Here is a 21,690-nt window from a genome sequence, read left to right on the forward strand (position 1 = left end):
GTATGCTTTCATTTGCTAATCATTGTGAGACACCACATTTCCACATTCTATTTGTATTGGCATGTCTGCGTGAAGTTTTTTGCCCTAACCAAATCTTTAAGTGGGATGAAAAAGTGTTGGGGTCTCTTTAAGGGGCGAGGCTGGTGAAATTAAGAGTTTAGCTTAAAAGCACAAAACCTTAAACTCTGTACTTAGACTGATATTTTGCTGGTTTTGTCATTGAATCTACATATATATTGCAACAAATTACATTATACCAACAGCAAGCAAGGGCTATTGTCTTTGTCAATAGTTCTTATTTGTACACGAAGAAAAAAATATCTAAGGCTTTGTTGTATATATTATTGAAGCTACTTCAGTTCTGACATGTGAGTTACATTGAAGCCGGAGAAAGGTGTCACTGCTGCTGAGTTAGGATTTTTTTTCACCTTTCACTAAAGGCAAAAATGGAGAGCCCAATAGGGACCCGTCTCAGAGGCGGCTTTTTAGAACTGCCAGCCCACTTAAAGCAGTATGATTTAGAAAAGGGGGTGGTGATGAACAGAGTGTCTGAATTGAGCAGACCACTCTTACCCAGTCCAAAGATCAGGGCTTGATCCATCACCGTTATTTATCTCACTGTCCCCGGGAGCTTGTTTCCTTCCCAGTGTAAGAATTGGCTTTTGTAGTTTGGTTTGCCCTGTTCCCATCATGCACTGGGACAGGAACAGACTAATTTGCATACAGCCAGGTTCTGAAACTGGGATGGTGCAGTGAGCTAATAAAACGGTGTTGGATCTAGCCCTGATCTCTTGACTGGGTGAGAGCTTTCTGCTTAATTCAGAGACTCTGTCCCTCACCACCCCTTGTTGTAAATATTTTTGTCCACCCTAAGCGTGGAAGGGTATTCTCAGATGTGAGACCCTTGCTCATTGCACCATCAGGATTCAAGCAAACCGGGCCGAAGACGGCTGTAATGCCAGAAACCGGTCCCCGGGAGCTTGTTTCCTTCCCAGTGTAAGAATTGGCTTTTGTAGTTTGGTTTGCCCTGTTCCCATCATGCACTGGGACAGGAACAGACTAATTTGCATACAGCCAGGTTCTGAAACTGGGATGGTGCAGTGAGCTAAAAAACGGTGTTGGATTTAGCCCTGATCTCTTGACTGGGTGAGAGCTTTCTGCTTAATTCAGAGACTCTGTCCCTCACCACCCCTTGTTGTAAATATTTTTGTCCACCCTAAGCGTGGAAGGGTATTCTCAGATGTGAGACCCTTGCTCATTGCACCATCAGGATTCAAGCAAACCGGGCCGAAGACGGCTGTAATGCCAGAAACCGGTCCCCGGGAGCTTGTTTCCTTCCCAGTGTAAGAATTGGCTTTTGTAGTTTGGTTTGCCCTGTTCCCATCATGCACTGGGACAGGAACAGACTAATTTGCATACAGCCAGGTTCTGAAACTGGGATGGTGCAGTGAGCCAATAAAACGGTGTTGGATCTAGCCCTGATCTCTTGACTGGGTGAGAGCTTTCTGCTTAATTCAGAGACTCTGTCCCTCACCACCCCTTGTTGTAAATATTTTTGTCCACCCTAAGCGTGGAAGGGTATTCTCAGATGTGAGACCCTTGCTCATTGCACCATCAGGATTCAAGCAAACTGGGCCGAAGACGGCTGTAATGCCAGAAACCGGTCCCCGGGAGCTTGTTTCCTTCCCAGTGTAAGAATTGGCTTTTGTAGTTTGGTTTGCCCTGTTCCCATCATGCACTGGGACAGGAACAGACTAATTTGCATACAGCCAGGTTCTGAAACTGGGATGGTGCAGTGAGCTAAAAAACGGTGTTGGATCTAGCCCTGATCTCTTGACTGGGTGAGAGCTTTCTGCTTAATTCAGAGACTCTGTCCCTCACCACCCCTTGTTGTAAGTATTTGTGTCCACCCTAAGCGTGGAAGGGTATTCTCAGATGTGAGACCCTTGCTCATTGCACCATCAGGATTCAAGCAAACCGGGCCGAAGACGGCTGTAATGCCAGAAACCGGTCCCCGGGAGCTTGTTTCCTTCCCAGTGTAAGAATTGGCTTTTGTAGTTTGGTTTGCCCTGTTCCCATCATGCACTGGGACAGGAACAGACTAATTTGCCTACAGCCAGGTTCTGAAACTGGGATGGTGCAGTGAGCTAAAAAACGGTGTTGGATCTAGCCCTGATCTCTTGACTGGGTGAGAGCTTTCTGCTTAATTCAGAGACTCTGTCCCTCACCACCCCTTGTTGTAAATATTTGTGTCCACCCTAAGCGTGGAAGGGTATTCTCAGATGTGAGACCCTTGCTCATTGCACCATCAGGATTCAAGCAAACCGGGCCGAAGACGGCTGTAATGCCAGAAACCGGTCCCCGGGAGCTTGTTTCCTTCCCAGTGTAAGAATTGGCTTTTGTAGTTTGGTTTGCCCTGTTCCCATCATGCACTGGGACAGGAACAGACTAATTTGCATACAGCCAGGTTCTGAAACTGGGATGGTGCAGTGAGCTAAAAAACAGTGTTGGATCTAGCCCTGATCTCTTGACTGGGTGAGAGCTTTCTGCTTAATTCAGAGACTCTGTCCCTCACCACCCCTTGTTGTAAATATTTTTGTCCACCCTAAGCGTGGAAGGGTATTCTCAGATGTGAGACCCTTGCTCATTGCACCATCAGGATTTAAGCAAACCGGGCCGAAGACGGCTGTAATGCCAGAAACCGGTCCCCGGGAGCTTGTTTCCTTCCCAGTGTAAGAATTGGCTTTTGTAGTTTGGTTTGCCCTGTTCCCATCATGCACTGGGACAGGAACAGACTAATTTGCATACAGCCAGGTTCTGAAACTGGGATGGTGCAGTGAGCTTAAAAACGGTGTTGGATCTAGCCCTGATCTCTTGACTGGGTGAGAGCTTTCTGCTTAATTCAGAGACTCTGTCCCTCACCACCCCTTGTTGTAAATATTTTTGTCCACCCTAAGCGTGGAAGGGTATTCTCAGATGTGAGACCCTTGCTCATTGCACCATCAGGATTCAAGCAAACCGGGCCGAAGACGGCTGTAATGCCAGAAACCGGTCCCCGGGAGCTTGTTTCCTTCCCAGTGTAAGAATTGGCTTTTGTAGTTTGGTTTGCCCTGTTCCCATCATGCACTGGGACAGGAACAGACTAATTTGCATACAGCCAGGTTCTGAAACTGGGATGGTGCAGTGAGCTAAAAAATGGTGTTGGATCTAGCCCTGATCTCTTGACTGGGTGAGAGCTTTCTGCTTAATTCAGAGACTCTGTCCCTCACCACCCCTTGTTGTAAATATTTTTGTCCACCCTAAGCGTGGAAGGGTATTCTCAGATGTGAGACCCTTGCTCATTGCACCATCAGGATTCAAGCAAACCGGGCCGAAGACGGCTGTAATGCCAGAAACCGGTCCCCGGGAGCTTGTTTCCTTCCCAGTGTAAGAATTGGCTTTTGTAGTTTGGTTTGCCCTGTTCCCATCATGCACTGGGACAGGAACAGACTAATTTGCATACAGCCAGGTTCTGAAACTGGGATGGTGCAGTGAGCTAAAAAACGGTGTTGGATCTAGCCCTGATCTCTTGACTGGGTGAGAGCTTTCTGCTTAATTCAGAGACTCTGTCCCTCACCACCCCTTGTTGTAAATATTTTTGTCCACCCTAAGCGTGGAAGGGTATTCTCAGATGTGAGACCCTTGCTCATTGCACCATCAGGATTCAAGCAAACCGGGCCGAAGACGGCTGTAATGCCAGAAACCGGTCCCCGGGAGCTTGTTTCCTTCCCAGTGTAAGAATTGGCTTTTGTAGTTTGGTTTGCCCTGTTCCCATCATGCACTGGGACAGGAACAGACTAATTTGCATACAGCCAGGTTCTGAAACTGGGATGGTGCAGTGAGCTAAAAAACGGTGTTGGATCTAGCCCTGATCTCTTGACTGGGTGAGAGCTTTCTGCTTAATTCAGAGACTCTGTCCCTCACCACCCCTTGTTGTAAATATTTTTGTCCACCCTAAGCGTGGAAGGGTATTCTCAGATGTGAGACCCTTGCTCATTGCACCATCAGGATTCAAGCAAACCGGGCCGAAGACGGCTGTAATGCCAGAAACCGGTCCCCGGGAGCTTGTTTCCTTCCCAGTGTAAGAATTGGCTTTTGTAGTTTGGTTTGCCCTGTTCCCATCATGCACTGGGACAGGAACAGACTAATTTGCATACAGCCAGGTTCTGAAACTGGGATGGTGCAGTGAGCTAAAAAACGCTGTTGGATCTAGCCCTGATCTCTTGACTGGGTGAGAGCTTTCTGCTTAATTCAGAGACTCTGTCCCTCACCACCCCTTGTTGTAAATATTTTTGTCCACCCTAAGCTTGGAAGGGTATTCTCAGATGTGAGACCCTTGCTCATTGCACCATCAGGATTCAAGCAAACCGGGCCGAAGACGGCTGTAATGCCAGAAACCGGTCCCCGGGAGCTTGTTTCCTTCCCAGTGTAAGAATTGGCTTTTGTAGTTTGGTTTGCCCTGTTCCCATCATGCACTGGGACAGGAACAGACTAATTTGCATACAGCCAGGTTCTGAAACTGGGATGGTGCAGTGAGCTAAAAAACGGTGTTGGATCTAGCCCTGATCTCTTGACTGGGTGAGAGCTTTCTGCTTAATTCAGAGACTCTGTCCCTCACCACCCCTTGTTGTAAATATTTTTGTCCACCCTAAGCGTGGAAGGGTATTCTCAGATGTGAGACCCTTGCTCATTGCACCATCAGGATTCAAGCAAACCGGGCCGAAGACGGCTGTAATGCCAGAAACCGGTCCCCGGGAGCTTGTTTCCTTCCCAGTGTAAGAATTGGCTTTTGTAGTTTGGTTTGCCCTGTTCCCATCATGCACTGGGACAGGAACAGACTAATTTGCATACAGCCAGGTTCTGAAACTGGGATGGTGCAGTGAGCTAAAAAACGGTGTTGGATCTAGCCCTGATCTCTTGACTGGGTGAGAGCTTTCTGCTTAATTCAGAGACTCTGTCCCTCACCACCCCTTGTTGTAAATATTTTTGTCCACCCTAAGCGTGGAAGGGTATTCTAAGATGTGAGACCCTTGCTCATTGCACCATCAGGATTCAAGCAAACCGGGCCGAAGACGGCTGTAATGCCAGAAACCGGTCCCCGGGAGCTTGTTTCCTTCCCAGTGTAAGAATTGGCTTTTGTAGTTTGGTTTGCCCTGTTCCCATCATGCACTGGGACAGGAACAGACTAATATGCATACAGCCAGGTTCTGAAACTGGGATGGTGCAGTGAGCTAAAAAACGGTGTTGGATCTAGCCCTGATCTCTTGACTGGGTGAGAGCTTTCTGCTTAATTCAGAGACTCTGTCCCTCACCACCCCTTGTTGTAAATATTTTTGTCCACCCTAAGCGTGGAAGGGTATTCTCAGATGTGAGACCCTTGCTCATTGCACCATCAGGATTCAAGCAAACCGGGCCGAAGACGGCTGTAATGCCAGAAACCGGTCCCCGGGAGCTTGTTTCCTTCCCAGTGTAAGAATTGGCTTTTGTAGTTTGGTTTGCCCTGTTCCCATCATGCACTGGGACAGGAACAGACTAATTTGCATACAGCCAGGTTCTGAAACTGGGATGGTGCAGTGAGCTAAAAAACGGTGTTGGATCTAGCCCTGATCTCTTGACTCGGTGAGAGCTTTCTGCTTAATTCAGAGACTCTGTCCCTCACCACCCCTTGTTGTAAATATTTTTGTCCACCCTAAGCGTGGAAGGGTATTCTCAGATGTGAGACCCTTGCTCATTGCACCATCAGGATTCAAGCAAACCGGGCCGAAGACGGCTGTAATGCCAGAAACCAGTCCCCGGGAGCTTGTTTCCTTCCCAGTGTAAGAATTGGCTTTTGTAGTTTGGTTTGCCCTGTTCCCATCATGCACTGGGACAGGAACAGACTAATTTGCATACAGCCAGGTTCTGAAACTGGGATGGAGCAGTGAGCTAAAAAACGGTGTTGGATCTAGCACTGATCTCTTGACTGGGTGAGAGCTTTCTGCTTAATTCAGAGACTCTGTCCCTCACCACCCTTGTTGTAAATATTTTTGTCCACCCTAAGCGTGGAAGGGTATTCTAAGATGTGAGACCCTTGCTCATTGCACCATCAGGATTCAAGCAAACCCGGCCGAAGACGGCTGTAATGCCAGAAACCGGTCCCCGGGAGCTTGTTTCCTTCCCAGTGTAAGAATTGGCTTTTGTAGTGTGGTTTGCCCTGTTCCCATCATGCACTGGGACAGGAACAGACTAATTTGCATACAGCCAGGTTCTGAAACTGGGATGGTGCAGTGAGCTAAAAAACGGTGTTGGATCTAGCCCTGATCTCTTGACTGGGTGAGAGCTTTCTGCTTAATTCAGAGACTCTGTCCCTCACCACCCCTTGTTGTAAACACTTAAAGCAGTAGCCATAACCTTGCACTTGCGGGCTGATAAAAAACTGGATTTGTTTGCTTAGTGTTTAATTTTTTTTGCTGCAAGACATGTCAACCGTACTTAGTCAGGCCCCCAATTACTGGCCTTGCAATGTTTAAGACTGCTTTATGGTGGCTACGCCATTGTTTACTGATTTATTAGATTCATATTCTTTTCCAAATGTATGAATGACGGTTTATTTTTAATTTAGTTTTGCTCCCTTTCACTGGCCTGTATTCTCGTCTACCTAATTTCTCTACCTATTTTGCTTCCTCACAGACATCACACTTCCAATAGAGCATACACCATCACAATTGACCAAGCAATGCAGCTTTATTCGCAAACCACAAACCAACTCTATTGCGTAGTTTTAAACGTCAGTCCTGTTTTTTTTTCATTCAGTTTCCTTGCGTTGTGGATATACATTTTCCTCTGTGGCCATCCTCATGTTATCAGTACATCTCCTTTTTTCTTCATCCATGTATTTTTACCATACTCCCAGTGACATTTAAGATGTCATTGTTGGTCAGCTTTACAGTTTTTTTACTCTTAAAATCCCCCGTTTTCTCACTAAATAGGAATCACATATACCTTGTGCTGTGCTACCTGCGATGCAGTATCACCTAAGTGTTCCACATGCTCAACCTGCCCAGGGACACCTCTGCATTAGTGGGAATCCAAATGTGCTCATTAACGAAGTCCTCAAGAATTTTATGGGCCCTATTACTATGTTGTTCGGAAGACCTCAGAATCGGATTAGGCTTTCCGGGATCCAATTCATAGGCCTTGTTTATGTGCCAATCGTACACAGGTCTGAAAGACCAAGTGCAACGCGAAGATTAATATGCATTACCCAAAACGTTTCCGGGTCCCAAACCTGTGCATACGACTTGTTCATAGCCAAATCGAGCCACGTCATGGAGCCGAAATTCGACCGAGTGAGTACGGGGCACGATTCAGAGAGCTGCTTTGCCTCGGTCTCAGTGAGATGAAACAGCTGATGGAATCGTACTTTTTTGGACAGTATCAGGCCTCCCTTCCCCCAAGGCCCTTAGAATATGTCACAGGGGTGTGCCCATGGGTTCCCCCTGATCCAGGCATTTACAGTGTGAGTGTGGTGGGCACCCTAGAGTGTACGCTTTTCCTCACCAACCTCTTTTTGCTATTCCTTTAATGTACTGTAAACACCATTTGGTTATAATGTCTTTTAATCGGTTTTAATATTTTTTTAACACGTAAGGAGATATTTTGTAGCATTGGTTTTAAGTAACTGTGCTCAATAAAATAAACTTGAACCTCTTTTTGCTATTGGAGTCTGTCTACGCATCTGTACACAGGCTCCCATAGCGTTCAATGCAAGTCCGATCAATACAGCTGCATCTTCCTCACTCGTTCGGACTCCCAGAGCACGTTTTGCTCAAAAAGACCTCCAAATCCGTGTGGTGGAGAGGGCTTTCCTAGAGAGATCCGAATGGGGCCCTAAATGTGTGTCTTAGTGTTTTTGCTTGTCTCTAACTGGAACTTTTCCAACATCTAAATATTTTTCTTAGATCTTTTTGTTTCAACCAGTTGGCATTAAATAAGATTCCATCCTTCGTTCCACCCAAAAATGTCCAAATAAATCTACAGTTGCAAAGAAGATGACATGCACCAAGAAGGTGAATGGATATACTCAAGAAGGCCCAGTCAAAACTGTATTTTTCCAGTTCTTCTACCTGAAATTTGGAACAACAGTTGTAGGCAAGGTTGTTGGCTGTATGTGTCTGTGAAAAACCTAAAGGAGAAATAAAAACTTGACAGTAGATTCAGATCCTGCCTCGGTGCAGTATTTGGGAGAAACATGTAGTGGCTCTGCGACTTTAACTCTCACTTGTTATACCCTGTCGCAGTTCCTCACTCTACCTTTCATGCTCTGCGCAAACATTTTATTCTAGCTGATCTGTGTCTCTATTAGTACATCGTGTTTCCATATCTCTCATTCACTATCTTGTGCTCTCTTCAAAAGTGTCTCTCTCTCTCTCTCTCCAAATCTCTCTCCCTCCTTTCTCTTTCTCTCCCAAATGTCCAGTGCACACATCTCCCAAACTCTCCCCTTTTTCTCCTCCCTCTCTCTTCTCTATCTCACATGTCCCTAGCCCTTGTCTCCTCATCACTCTCTCTCTCAACCATTTGTCTTTCTCACCTTACACATCCTCTTGTCTTTTCACCCCACTCTCTCTTTTGCTCCTTCATTTTACTTCTTTACATGTCAACCCATCTCTTACTCCAGTGCTTAATTTGTAAAAGATTAAGTGCAGGTGCTCACATTTTTTAGGAGGCCACACCCACCTCCCCGGCTCCACCTACTTCCTCCACTGGCTCCTCCCACTTCCTTTAATGGTTCCACCCACATCCACAAGCTTCAACACATCAGAGCCACCTCCTCACTTCTTGGGTTCTTCAAGAAGCTGAAGACCTGGCTCTTCATAAAAGCACCTCTGGGACCTCACACATACACACCTGCCCAAGCACCTGGATACCCTCTTGGGTGAGATTAGTGCACTATATGAATCAATATACCATAACATAATATAGCATATGGACAGCAACTCAAAAGTGAACTCAAGTTATAGAATGTGTGTACGTCTCAAAATGCAGCTTTAGGATAGGTAATTTGAGGACCTGAGGCAAGTTTGCAAACTAAAGAGAATGTGCTTGTACCGTGCTGTTTAAAAGAAAGGACGTGTTGAAGGAAGGAAAGAATACATTAGAGAAGGTAGAAACAAATGAAGGCAGGAAGGGGAGTACTGGAGTGAGGAAATTGTTATGGATTAAAAAAGGAGAAACTAAGAAAAGAATGTGTAAGAAAGAAATGAAGGGATAGAGGGAGAAAGGAAGTGAATGATGTGTGATGGATGAATTGAAAGAAGAAAGGAGGAAGAAAATCAGAAGGGTTGAGGATATGAAATTAAGAAATTAAAGAAGGGATTAAGGAAGGAGCAGGAAAAAGGAAAGTAAGGAACAAATTAAGGACGATGGAACTAATGCACCAAGGGAGGAAGAATGGGGAAAGAATAAGGATGTAAGAAAGCAAGAATGGAAAGAAGAATGGAGGCATGGCTGGAGGTGCTGAGGAAGAGAAAAAGGAAAGGAAAAAGATGGTACGAAGGAAAGAAAGGAGGTCAAGAGAATGGATACAGGTATGAAAGGTACTGGGTCAAAGAGGGACTGAGGGAATAATGACAGTTTAATATTGCAAAGACTTTGACAAACAAAATATCAAAATACATTTCTGTGTCCTTACCACACTATGTATTTTGTAAAGCACATATTCACCATAAAGGGTCTTGACACCACATTAAAAATGTTGTTACCCAACTCAATGGCACTAATCTTAGTAACCTCAGAAAGATGAAAGGCTGGGTGGCCACACCGAGATTTAGATTTATGACCCTGAGCTCAAAGTACAGTTACAAAGGCCCATCCTGAGCACACATGGTAAGCACTCTAACACCTGTCTTGTAAACATACTGATCTCCAACCCTCCTTTATCCTACGTTGCTCTTTGACCCTATATCCGACCTGTGCTGGTCTCTGACCCTTTAGAACCTTTCAGTGGTCTCGTCCCTCCACTTAGGCCAGACACTGTCCGCTATGTCCCTTTATACCCTGTGCTACTCCCCCACCTCTCTGGACAATGCAATATTCTCTCCCCTCCACCACCCTAGACCTGGCCTTGTTTTCTATCCTCTTTAGACCCTGTGCTTATCTTTGCAGCATGCTAGTGTCAGCCCTCTGAGCTCACTGCACCCTTCAGCTCTCTGCCTCTCTCTACTCCCCCCTACCTTTGTTGCTTCTCTCTGCTGCTCTCTGCTCCTGTTTACTTCTCTCTGCCCCTCTGCGCTGCTCTTTGCTCCTCTCTGTCACTCTCTGCTCCGCTCTGCCCCTCACTTCTCTCTGCGCTCTGTGCCACCCGCTCTGCTCTTCTCTACCGCACTCTCTGCTCCTCTCCTGTGCTGCATGTTTGAGCCTGAGCTGCTTCTCCTTTGGACCCTGCACAAGTCCGTCCTCCCCACACCCTGAACTGCTCCCGAGTCGACCCCACTCCAGACCCCACTCCACACACTCCACACACTGACTGTGGCAGTGAATTACCCTTTGTATAGTGATGAGATATTTACTAGGCTTCTCTAAGTGATAATTCGGTCATTCAATGGGCAGCATCAGTGGTGCTGCATTATATGAAGAACAAAAGCATCCATCACTAACACCCATGTGCTGCTATCTGTTATAAGCTGGCAATATAAAAAAGCCTACACTATTGGCAACACAATGTGAATTATTATATTACTTCTGAGGCTAGCCAGTTTCTAGCACTACAACCTTTGTTAGTATTAGATCAGAGATACAGAGCCACAGCTGGCCAGGGCAGGAAAACAGAATGTAATAAAGTTGGATCAAAAGCCAGCATTAGTTCCCAGGTTCGTAAATTTCAAAGCTGCAAATGGGCTAAAACAAACCAATCATAATACAAATATTCATAAGTGACTCACACACTGGCACTACTTTTTCTTTTACGTAGCAAGCAGTACCACAGTTGAGTGACAGTGTAAATTATAGCTTTTTTTAATTATTATCCAACTGCCAAAATCCCATTTATCATTCCTAGAAGCATGAAAGGCTGTGCTACCACAACGAGATTCAAACGTGCGACCCTTCGGCTATCCACTTCAAGCAGTAAATTGTGGTACATAAATACATCTGTAGATGACTAGCTCAAAGGGTTAAAGTGCCCATTGCAGTCACTGGTTTGTATGAAGCAGGCCTTTGCTTTTCTGGTAAGATAGCTAGGGTGGCTAATGCCCTTCCTGCAGACGAGCAGGGAGTAGAAAATGCCACGCGCCATCATCCAAGTATCATAGTATAAGTTCATGTTCTTGCTGCTTTGAATTATGCATAGCTTTCATAACACAAGACATACAGTTTAATCTTTGAGGTGCTACGTCAAGCTATCATTGATTTCAATGTGAGTACTAGTGAGATGGAAACCAAATACCACCAAAAGAGGAAAGAAACAACAGTGTGGTCGGAACATCTACTTCTCCAGATGCAGAAATGTGTTCTACTGACCCAGACTAGCAATTAACGAAAAAAAATACAGAAAGCCCATGTTAGTTAGACTTAGTAGAGACCTTTTTATATGAGGTTTTTCGTAAGAATCCTGTCCAGGCCCTTGCAGGATTTTAAAACATGAAGAGATTATCAGTACTTTTCTCTGATAAGGTTGGCAATCAGGAGTCAAGAAATATGAAATGAAAAAATTAGGCCAGCAGGAAGGAGTTGTGGCTACTTTGATTTACCTGTTTTATAAGCAGGAAGGATGCAGAATCTGAGAACACGGGCTGACCAAAAACAATAACAAGTCTTCTTTCTTTACCAACAAAACATACAACTAAATCGAAGAAATTCAAGCTGATTCTCGACATGTTAAATCTATCAGGAATTTCAATCCACCTCAAAAGCCTCTACAATGAGATGTGTCATTAGTTTACCACACTACTTTGGCTGTTTCATTCTCCACCTTGCAACCATTACTTAATCCTTAAGGAATTATATAACAAAAAGAGGCAAAATGGATACAGGTGTCACAATAAGCAGAGGAAATACAGGAAATGAAAGACACGTCCCAAGAAAATACCATCATGGCATCCTACAATCCTTAGCAAATCAAAAAGGAGAGAGAGGACTAGGTAAGCCAGTCCGGGTCCCCTGGTTATATGTAGAGATATCAATATAGGACTAGCTATGTTGTGTTAGAGGAGACTCAGAAGGTATATCTGTAGGCAAACCCTTAGGTTTGGACATGAAGCCCTCACACACCAACCTAGTTGGTGTCATGCTTCATCATCGGGCCCACCACAGTGACACCGAATGTGTCCCGGGTGTGCTGCGACTCCAGATTACTGAGGAGCAGGTATTCTTACTGAGTGTGCAGTGCTGGTGAGAATGGAGGTGAAAGGTTTAAAAGCTATCCAGGATCTATCCTCCTGGATAGCTTTTAAACCTTTCACCTCCATTCTCACCAGCACTGCACACTCAGTAAGAATACCTGCTCCTCAGTAATCTGGAGTCGCAGCACACCCGGGACACATTCGGTGTCACTGTGGTGGGCCCGATGATGAAGCATGACACCAACTAGGTTGGTGTGTGAGGGCTTCATGTCCAAACCTAAGGGTTTGCCTACAGATATACCTTCTGAGTCTCCTCTAACACAACATAGCTAGTCCTATATTGATATCTCTATCCTACAATCCTTGCCATTATGCAGTAACTGTTCCCGTACTGAAACGCACAAAGCAAAGGCATCATATTTATCATCCCATATGCTAGAAGAACCATGCCAGCAACAAAAGCAATGACACTCTCAGACAGAAAAACAAAAAAACGCTACCATACACTATGGGTGTCTATGTTGGGACCGACAAAAGGGACACAGCAACTAGAATCATTCTGAAAACAAGATTTGCTCCAGGGCAACACCCCTTTGGCATACTATGATTCTTGCTGGCACACAGACATCTAGGTGAACTCGAGCCCTTGCAGACTTGCCACTGATCTCTCACAGAAATGCACAAAAGACATGATACTCACTATTTCATGCTCAGGGCTCGATCGGAATCAAGAAAAGACACTCCTGGAAAGAAAAGCCCGGGCCTCCTGCCTCACGAAATAGATACATTTCAGTTCCTGAAAAACACAAGATCCAGCCCGGCATCAGCCGTAGCTAATTGTATCATTTTGCCATGAACAAAACAGGCTGAGAGGGGCTAGTTGACCTGCCCCCCACCCCCTCCCCCGCACTGTGGGGCCTTATGTTGCAATGCTCTCTTCTCTCCGTCTGTGAGCTCTGCACAGTGCTGTGACCCGGGCAGCAGAACTTCTCTTTCTCCCTCACCCTCACTGAAAGTAACCGCCCATGTTCCGTTTCCCTTCCGAGGCCGAGACAATACTGAGGAATGCAGCCATCAAGCATTGGCAGTCATAACGTGTCCTTAGATTCTATAGACCCGGCCCTGTGAAATAAGTGCCGGTGCTGAGCACCGGAAAGCACCGGCACAAATTAAGCCCTGTCTTACTCCCTCCTCCTCCCTCTTTGAACTTACCCATTCACCTCTGTGTCTTTTCTCTCACCCGTGTCTTCATCTGTCTCCCCTATCTCTCTTGCTCTCTACGTACGCATCCACCCATGTTGCCCCATCTCACTCTCTGTCCTTAACATCTTTTGTGTCTTTAAATGGGTATCTCTATTTCTCTTCCCTGTGTGTTACATAACGCTCTCCCCCATTTCGCACACTCATCTCTCTTTTGTTTCTCTGTCTGCCACCATATCTGCCTCTTATCTCCATTAATCCACAGCCCCCGTCAAAGTGCTCCAAAAGCTTACAGTTGCAAAAAAATTGAAAAACACTTTAAAGGGGCGAGACAAAAAAACACAAGAGTGTGTGTGTGTGTGTGTGTGTAAATGTGTGTGTGTATGCCTGCATGCATGTGTGTCTGAGTGCACATATGCATAGGTATTCATGAGTGCCTGTGTGCTTGTATATATCTGCATGCATGTGTGAGTTTGTAAATGTATATCTGCTCTTGGTAATGCTGTATATGTATGTGCATGCTTGCTTTTCTGCTTGTCTATCCGAGCGTGTGTCTGTGTCTGCATGTGTGTGTGGGTACGTGTGTGTGTATGGTTGTGGGGTTGCATTTTTCTGTGTATGTGGCTGCAGATGGTTATTTCCAAATGTGTGCATTTCTATGCATGCCTTTGTGTATGCGTGTTTCTTTCTAACTGTGCTTGCACGTTTGTGTCTGTCAATCTGTGCATCTATGATTATTTTGAAAGTTTATTTTATTGCACACAAAAGGCTTTAGTAAAAACAATATCTGTGACAATAACTACTGGATGGGAAAACATTAACCGGGTTATTACCAATTTAGCACTTGAATCAGCAACTGTACGGTGCCAAATTAAACTTTAGAGAGATTGTGGATTGTGTGTCATGTTTGTGAAATACATAGTCTAGTTTAAAATATTTTGGCTTCAAGAGCATGTAATTCCATAGTTACTGTTTTTTCACAGCAAGCATATTACTCTTGTCTTCTACCCTTCTACCCACCCCCCATAACCTATTTCCAATTTGCTGGTTCTCCAGGGACTCAAGGTCATATGAATAGAAATAGCACTATGCAAAATAAAGAAATCTAATTTCTAACACCAAGAGCTCTAATTTTCACAAATGCGAGACACTTATAGCATGGTAAATGATTGTTTATGTTGTAGATGAAATGTCACAAATGACACATCCAGAAATTATGTTATCAGTAATTAAATACACTATGCAGTGTGGTATGAAATGTATATTATTATTCTATATGTGGCAGCAATTCAATAGGTTGACCCACATATGAGCAGTTGAACCATATATCAGGGGGTGTAGGCAATTGCCACTGTATTCACTATTAGAAAGTGCAAAATTATTAAGCTAGGGCTAAAGCCCCCATTTTGGGTTACTTTGCATCAAACAGACGTACCATGGGTGGTAAATGGGTGTTTAATTGAAACCCCCCATGGTTTTTGATGCAATACCCTATCTTCTGATAATAATAGAGAGGGTGTTACTCAAAAATAAGAATGTGTTAAACAGGAGATATGCATTTTTTCTCTAACTTTGCTTATGTCGTGAACTATAGAGCACACGCCCCAAGTGGGAAATGTTTTAAAGCTTGTCTACAGGTACCCTTCAAATACAAAACGTGTGTGTGGCTCTCTGCAGCCTGATTGTGCTTCAACTCAAGACATAGAAGGATTTTACCATTTAAAACGGTATAATTTTTCTGTACCTTGCCTGTCATGTAATGCACAATAGTAATGTTGGGTGCTGCACTTGGTGTGTGACAGTTTGGTAAATATGGACCATGGCATGCACTTTAGGCTCTGGGTCATATTTTATCTTAATCCCATTCTGCTTTGAGCATCTATGCCTTTCTAAAATACATTGGTATTCCATTCATAGCAGCATCAGAAATCAATAAAGTTCTTACTATTCTTTCTTTGGTTTGAAAACACCGAAGTATATTGTTCTGCAATTAGTGCACAGTGTAATCAACCATCGTAGCGCAAAAGGAATACAATTTGTACAAGGCTTGGAAATAAAAAGGCTGACAACAACAGTGACTGCACTTTGCATTTTTGTCTAATGAAAGTGTGTTTCTGTTCTAAGCGATTTGTGTTTTCAGTGAACAAAATGAGTTCACTGGCAATACATTATTTTGCACATAATACAAATAGCACAAAATATTAAAAATGAATGCAAACTTTATTAAAGCTGGTAGCAACAAGATCAGCACCACATTAGTAACAATTGAAGCATATTCGGAATCTTGCAATTTTTGGAAACAAAACAGATTTACATAGCACCAGGCTCTGATGGAAGACTAAGCTGAATCCAGTGTAGGCTTAAAGGCCCACACTGATACTTCTGTAGTCCAAGACCATGCAAGCTATCACATATTGTTCCATTTGCTGGTGATGTCAAAGCCCTGAAATTATTGAATTATTTTCAGCTTGGCTTTTCTTACCATAATGACTTCTCTTGTGGGGTGCTGGTGTCAATTCTTTTGAGTATTTGAGTTGCCTTCTCTCCTCCCTCTCCACAGTTGTGCTTAGGAATTGAATAATGTGGATATGTCTATATAGTGCACTGACTATAAAAGAATGAGTGACAATGCCCAAAACTCTGCTTAACAGTTGGTGTCTGGTGTAAATGAATGTCGGCATACCCAATATCAAGGCTGCATTGGCTAGTATCCATCCAAAGTTCTCTTTAATCCACTACCAGATGCTACCTGGCCCTTTATCTAACTCTTGAAAGTTCATGCTTTGTCCCTTTGTGGTGGGCTTTCCACTCAGTCTTGCTGCTTTGTTGTTTTACCTTTGCTAGCCTTCTGTAAATGTCTGATGTTTAAAAATAAGTGGTAGTCCCGAAAAATAAATGTTGATCACCCCAACTGGCAACCACCAGCTCCCAAAAAAACATGTGAGCGGTAGTTGCGCAGGAAATTATGAACAGTAATGTTTTTCAAAATGAGAATCATTGTGACATGTTTAAAGGGACTAGAACTGGGTTAGGGAGAAGAGAGATATTGATAAGATAAGCAGTAAGCATGGGCGGGAAATCCGTTCCTCTCACGGATTTCGCGGATTTTCGCTAAATTCGCAATCCGCGAGATTCGCGAATTTCCCGCAAAATCCGTGAGTGGAACGGAATGGGTCAAAAGTTCAAGCTGACTTTTGTAACTCGTTTAGAATGGCGCCGGCAAGCTGCCAGAGCCATTCTAAAATAGTTACAAAAGTCAGCTTCAACACGAAGCTCTAATAGATAAAGTAAAGCAGGTGCTGCTCAAATTCAGATACACACAATCATTAATCACCCCAAAATTGGGGTGATTAATGATTGTGTAACTTAATTTGACCTTCAACTGGAGCACCTGCTTTACTTTATCTATTAGTGCTTCCTGTTGAGCTATTTCTAGCTATTTTAGAATGGCGCTGGCAGCTTGCCGGTGCCATTCTAATTGGGGCTGAGGGCAGAAGGGCACAAAAGTGGGACAGAGGGCAGAAGGGGACAAAAAATGAGTGGGGCAGAGGGCAGAAGGGCACAGAAACGAGTGGTACAGAGGGAAGATGGGCATAAAAAACGAGAGGGTGGCAGTGATTAAGCAGGCAAAAAAAAACCACTGCGAAATTGCAAAGCGCCTCGCGAACACCCGCGAACACGCAAAGCGCTTCGCGAACACCCGCAAAAATTAAAAAATCCGCAAATTCGCATGAATTCATGAATTTTGCGGATTGCGAATTCGCAAATCCGCAAATTCGCGGATTGCGAATTCGCAAAATTCGCCCATGCTTAATAAGCAGTTCTACTATGATCAACAAGAAAAAGTATTTGAGGCACCCTGTGGGGGCCTTAAGAGATATGGAGACATTTGTTGTGATGACTAGATTAAGTATCTAAGAAGTTTCCAACAAAATGAAGGAGGAGACAGAGGATTATGGCTGGGTCAGAAAGATGGGGTTAAGGAGGCAGTAATAATAGATTTACTATGTTTGGCCACATCGGCCTTTAAATAACGAGTTGAGAGGGACTTACTAAAACATCTTAGGTAGACAATTCCTGGTAGCTATTGAGGGGTAGCAGCTCCTGCCAATCTTCTGCCCTTTTGCCTCTGGGCTTGACTTTGCTTTGACTGAACTCAGGTGCCAGGAGGGCAGCAAAAGAAACATAAAGTAAAAAGGCTATAAGATGCATTATAACATTCTTTTTTGTTACAACTTTAACCACCCTTGTCATAAGTAGCAAATAATGTATTAATGAGACACTAAAGATGAGCCTTGTGTAAGAGTTTATTTTTCTCTCTTCTCCAGTATCAATCATTTTTATTGTTGTATTTGTCTCAGGTGTAATTAACATATGTTTCAGATGCCTCAGGATTAAAATAAATAGACGTGGTAAGGGAGACAACCATTGCTGAGCCCTCTTAAAATATGTCTGGGAATTAACTCCCCACTTTTCATTCACTCTTTCTGTCAGTGTGCAATCTACCCATTTCAATTTGGATGGTCTTTTCCACTCTGCATAGACGGATTTCTAGCTATTGCTTTCTCAATGTAAAATCCCGTTTCTGGTAGTCTTTGACTAGCCAATGCATAATGTGCCCTTTGTGGATGTACACATTGTGAGCCAACCTCATACTGATCATACTCGAGTTCTGTTGTTAAATCACTGTTTTCATTCAGTTAATCAAACATTTGTCAAATGTTTAAGGTATGCATCAAATAACCCTCTTTGATGCAATACCTCACGATTTGTTCCCTTACATGTTTAGTTACACTTTTACCCTGCTAATAGGAAGTAGAGTGCCTATGCTTGCTTGCTAAAAATAGTTAATTTGGCTTACCCCTGAATGTAATTTTACATTACCTACAGGTGCATAGTATATGGCGAAGACTATGCACACAGGGCCTGAACATTTAATGTTACCTATATACTGCACCACATATTGTCGGACATGCATTGTGATGCTTATACATCCTAGCTGCTTCTGGGCTACTATGTATAGCCTGCCTGCTGTAGCCTACAAATATGCTGTCAAACCTGTCAAATAACCCTTTCTGATAGGGGGAGCCCTATATTTAAATTTAAATATTATTACGTCCCTCCTAAGTATACTTTGTTTAAAAGTGGAACCTGTGCCAAATTCAAGTGGGAATGTTCCTTTAGTGGCAACTCCAAAAAGTCAAAGTCCAGATAAAAATGTTAATCTGTTGAATATGATACGAAACAGCTAGATCAGCCATTCAAAGCCTATTTTTCACATTTATTGAAAATCAAAGTCATTGATGAAGTCCAATTTTTTATAACATATGTTGCTACTTTGTTTCAGAAAGCAAACCTTTCCTGCCTGAGCATAGTAAGGCTAATTAGCATTAGCCAATGCTGCAATTTAGGTGGGCCAGGCTATCTCCGAAATTAGTAGGAGGGACACTTCTCCCAAACCAAAACCAGTTTGAAGTACACACAGGGAAAGGGACTACTCATTTCCTTAGCTATATCTCTGCCTGGACAAAAGGTTCTGCACAAGCATGGAAGAATTTCCTCATCTCGATTCTTAGTAATCAGCTGGGTCTGAACTGAGGTGGTGAAGTAAGCTAAAGAATGATGATGGATTCAACCTAGATCTGTTGCTGGGGGTGAGTGTCTGAAAAGTGTCAGCACTACGTCCGTCATCTCCATGTGTTTGCTTGGTTTGCCCTGAATTGACAGGGTATGTCCAGACGTGGGTCCCTTGCTCACTTTGCTTCTGGATTCAAGGTAGCCTGGTTGATGAATGTGTCGTGTTCTAATCTAGGACCCCAATCAATACTGTGACCTTATGCCCCTATACGGCTATAATCCATGTATACCCCTATAATGGCATAAACGATCAAGAGCAATATTTCAGAAACTCGTCTCTGGCCTAACACGATCATAGCCACATTTCAGAATCTCTTCCTCTGCAGCTCATTAGAGCAAATGACACAGCAGAAGCCACTATCTAAGATTCCTAGATTACACTCCGAGTTCTTCAACAAGATAAAACACAGCAACCTGGGAAAGCCCCGCTTGCTATGTTTTGATTAGTAATAGAACTCTAATGAGCACCGAGAGATGATCACTTCCTAGTGACATCTTTATTGACGTCTTATGTCCAGAAACTTACATCAAACAAGGCACCTTTCAGGTATAAATATTACCAAAGTTGCCTTAAGCAAACGCTGCCTCAACGACATCGATGATAGCGATGGTGTGGTGAACACAGGAGCAGATCAGCTGTCCCCTGCAGAGCCCAGCAGATGCAAGCTGTCCACGGACGCTGCCCCTCCTTCTCCTCGACGCGCTGAGAGAGACGCTGTCTTTTCTCTTGCCGAGAAAATCCAGCTCCTGCGTTTCCAGCCTACTCTTGCGAGTAACTGGGATATCGAGTCCTGAAAGGAGATACAAGACCTCCAACATTCTATTTCAGAGGTATGGTGTTGACTAAATCCTTAGAGAGAATTCTTGAAGCAAACCTTGGCAAAAACCAACTTAACTAAAACTGCTACTTACTTACTCCCTCCCAAGTATTAGGCTTAGGCCAGGTACACTGGAGTAGGCGTAGTTAGAAGCACCAGTTGAGTACGTTAGCTGAATGTATATATGAATGTATATATTTTATTCATTTTAACCATTGTATGGCTAAGAAACCATATCAATGCTTTTACAGTATTATTTCGCAATCCTCATTTTACTGTACGCACTTTTTATAATACTTTTTATTGAAAACGCCCGTCTCTATTCTCTGCATTTTGGTGAAAGTAATCTGCACAACTGACTGAGTAAAATAACTGTTTATTGTTTCACACAACTCTAGAGATTGACTCTTATTCTAAGGAGCAAAGTTGTCATGTTTATGCGGTTGTTGGAAAACTGAATCCCTTCTTGTCTGTACCAGGGAAGCTGATCACTTCCTATTCAGTCAAGAAAGTTTCCAGTGACCTCTGAGCTAGTTGGTAACAAACCCAATTAAGTTTAGCATAGTCAGTAGAGACCTGGAAGACCGCACTTCTACGTCAAAACTGCTGTTTATGTTATTCCAATGCGCAGGGCCTATTGGGAAAAAAGGAACTACACTACATGGCGCCCAACGTTTGGTAAGGCGATAAAACTAACGCAAGACGTTAGAGTAACTCAGTCGTGCATTTTTCACACAGACCCCTTTCTACCATAAATACTCCAATAGACGTCTGGAGTGGGTGAAAGGTTAAAATCCGCCCGAACTTAGTAGGAAGAGATTCCTATGTAAAGCTCTGGTTTATTCAACGTTGAAGGATACAGTGTTCCAAAATATTGTGCACCTAATCTTTGTCTCCTTGGAGACCTGCTCTGCAAAACCTTTCTGACAATAAAATGTCAGACACTGAAAATGGAACTCTGCACCCGCAGTAAATACGACTCAGCAGGGTCCCGACGGTGTTAATGAACCGGGTGCGATAATCATCTTGGTCAACATAAGAAAATCTATAACGTCGAAACTTATAGAAAATGGACTTACCATATGTCTTCGTGATAGAGGCACACGAATATCGGCAGACAGAGGTATTCTATTCTTGGATAAAATTTCCAGCGGCAAACACCACAACACACGAGTTCTACTATTACAAAATAGGGGATCCACCGGAAGAGTACGCTCCTTTCGAGGAAATTGAAATCCCATTAAAATTCCAAGAGCATCTGCTCTGGTTTTAAGGTGCCCTAAAACATAATGATCATATTACCAGGCTCGGTCCACTAGGTAGACCAGGAGCAACGTGGCCGGTTCTAGCCAGCTACACACCACATCCGGACATTGCGAAAATGTCAAAAGAAGAGATGTTAGTACAGCTAAAAACATTAAATAAAATACATAGACAATTAGTCCAATATGTAATGCGGACTGCTACAGTCCAAACAGATGTTAATATTCCACAGCTGACCCCTCATCAGGGGAACACCAATAAAATTACACCACAGAACATACAATCATGTCTTGGTAAAAAACACCGATAAAACCGGAACAAATTTGTTTCTGGTTAGCGCAGAAAATTACTCAAATAGAGGCAGTATTTCCGAATACTACCCCTATTGAGAAACACAGAATTCTGACCATCTG

Source organism: Lissotriton vulgaris, chromosome 1_2, assembly GCF_964263255.1.
Source record: "Lissotriton vulgaris chromosome 1_2, aLisVul1.2, whole genome shotgun sequence".
In the NCBI taxonomy this organism is placed as follows: Eukaryota; Metazoa; Chordata; class Amphibia; order Caudata; family Salamandridae; genus Lissotriton; species Lissotriton vulgaris.